Here is a 2,500-nt window from a genome sequence, read left to right as displayed (position 1 = left end):
TACAGTATGTAACTGTTGAAGCATCTTGATGACGACTGAGAATGTCGTCAAGAAGCTCTGTCTGTGTCACTAAAGATCACCTCTGTTGTGTCAGCCAAAACTAACTCTTTATGCAAATCATTTTTCACTTTTTCAACATTTTACTATACATTTTACATACAAAATGGAAAAAACGCATGTGAAGTGTTGGAAGTGTTTAAAAAAAATACAGGTATTGGTATCCTATTTTGCTGAAGGAAAAAGGAAAATAGATAAGTGTTACTTGTGATAAAAAATATATTTTGTGGTATTAACTGTTGGTGCAAGGTCATACAGCCTATTTAAACTTTTGATTCTTTTCACGTTAAAAAGTGAATAAAAAGAGAATAGAGGACAAAATAATTGGTCACTGCGTCATTCCATTTATGTATTTTTCTTTTCTTTTCTTTTTTATGGTCCTTTATAAGCTGTGATGTCTTTACGAGTTTTGTTAAGAAAATAATAAATTGTTGTTAAAAAGTTGAACAACCAGAGTTTGTGTACCTAGTGTGGACCCTGCCTGTAACTGAAAAGACTTCCAGAAGATGATTCCCTGTTTCTCATGTAGTGTGGAGTGTGACTAACATATCCCGCAGCCTTACCTTGGATCCTTAAGGTGAGAAAACCCTGTCTTCTGTTGACAAGCATGTGCATTTGTCTTAGCTATAGATTTTTAGAGATAAAGGCAGTTAACCTTCTGGTAGACAGTTAGACTATAATGAAACTCTAGTTTTGTCTAGTAGATCTTATCTTGTTTGCCATCGGCAGGAATCAGTTTTGTTTGTGCTTATTTAAATATGTATGTTTTCTGCACCTTCTTTTACAGGTTTCTTTTTTATGTTTTATATTTCTCTTCCAGATTCAGTATTGATTTTGCATCATGAAGGCATATTTTTTATATTTACGAATTTGTTTTTCTATTACCCCAATTATGCATTTCTTTAGATACAAATTAGGATATGGTTACTTTTAAGGTACTGTTAGGATAGAACAAGATTTTGTTCAGATATATAGGTATATAATATATATATATATATATATATAATATATATATATATATATATATATATATATATATATATATAATATATATATATATATATATATATATATAATATTATATATATATAATGTAGGTGTTATTACATATTTATGTAAGCTATTTTATATATTACTGTTTTAGCTTTAATTTATATTTTGTCTAAGGTAACTTTACTTGTTCCTACTGAGAATCATCTAATGAAGAGCCATCTTGAACAGGCTGGCCCCTAAAGTATCTCTTACTGAGTGCAAGAATCTTTCAGCACTGCAAAGTAAACTGTCCCTTGGAGATTTGTCCATGTGCCATTTGTTATGTACTTGCACCCCCACAAGTCGAGTCTAATTTTGATTCTCTCCTCCCCGCGGTTCATGTACTTGCTTGTCCCCAACGATCTTCCATGTGGCCCCCTGGGTAGATCCATGGCATGTTCCAAATACTCTTTCGTGAAGGACATTACATGTGCTCTAAATACCCAACTTACCTTGCAGCGTCTAAACCTATGACTGTAAATATCTGGTGTTGGAGTGGTTTGTGTATATATATGTACAGTGATGACTTACCCCCGTCTTCCCCTCTTCCCAGTTCCCTTGCCACCCTCAAGCTCCTCCCTGGAACCTGATATGAAAATCTCACAACACAGTTTCCCCCAGTCTTAGCCCCTCCTTTCTTCCCCATTCATTGCTTGTACCATCTCTTTACCTTATTTTGCTTTGAAATTCATGTATTTACCTTATCCTTTATTCCCCCAGTCCTGGAAGGAAAAAAATGAACACACAATGCAATATTTGGCCTCTTTGGTTACCGACAGTAAGTCTCTCTATAATCCTAGAGGTTTCAAGGCCTATTACATGTTTGGAAAGCTGTGTCTCCTAGAATGCAAAACATCAGTGCTGTTAGAAATAATACATAGAAGAAGCACATCTCATGCCATGTTAAGTCTTATTATGCTAGCTTTATAGTTGCTTTCTAGCTTCATGGCTTAAATAGACCATGCTCCTGATTATCTGTTTGTCCAAGGATACTAGAATATATATAGGCTATTTCAGAAAAGTTCTATAGTATTTTGTCCTTGCAGATGGTCACCAAGCACAGAGAAATATTAAAAATACGCATAAGAAATATACCATGTGAAGTCTCTGTGGTGTACTAATATTGATAATGAAAATTGATGTCTAATGCTACAAAAGAGAGAGAAAGAAATAATAAACTGTTTAGACTCGGGAGTAGCAATGTTGTGTCAGTAATATACCAAAAAGATTCACTAAATTTTTCAGCTCTATTTTGGGGAATAGTCCTGCAAGATTTGTCAATACATGTTAGCCATGTCTACTTACCCTGTTTCCTAACATCCAATGGAATGTTTGTCTTTCAGAGTATTTGACAGTTTGACTCAAGCCGAAGTTTATGATTGGTCTGATAGGCATCTGTTAGCCAACCTCT

The 2,500-nt window shown here is 34.3% G+C and overlaps 1 protein-coding gene across 1 annotated transcript in view; it reads left to right on the top strand.

The window, feature by feature from the left end:
• SERCA (ATPase sarcoplasmic/endoplasmic reticulum Ca2+ transporting SERCA) overlaps window positions 1-2,500 on the top strand; it is a 52,851-nt gene that overhangs the window by 48,920 nt on the left and 1,431 nt on the right. The gene's annotated exons all lie outside the window — the stretch shown is intronic.

This window comes from Penaeus japonicus, unplaced genomic scaffold (genome assembly GCF_977035675.1).
Source record: "Penaeus japonicus unplaced genomic scaffold, GWHDUDI00000001_assembly GWHDUDI00000023, whole genome shotgun sequence".
Lineage (NCBI taxonomy): Eukaryota > Metazoa > Arthropoda > Malacostraca > Decapoda > Penaeidae > Penaeus > Penaeus japonicus.
This window is presented reverse-complemented; position numbering and strand designations above follow the sequence as displayed.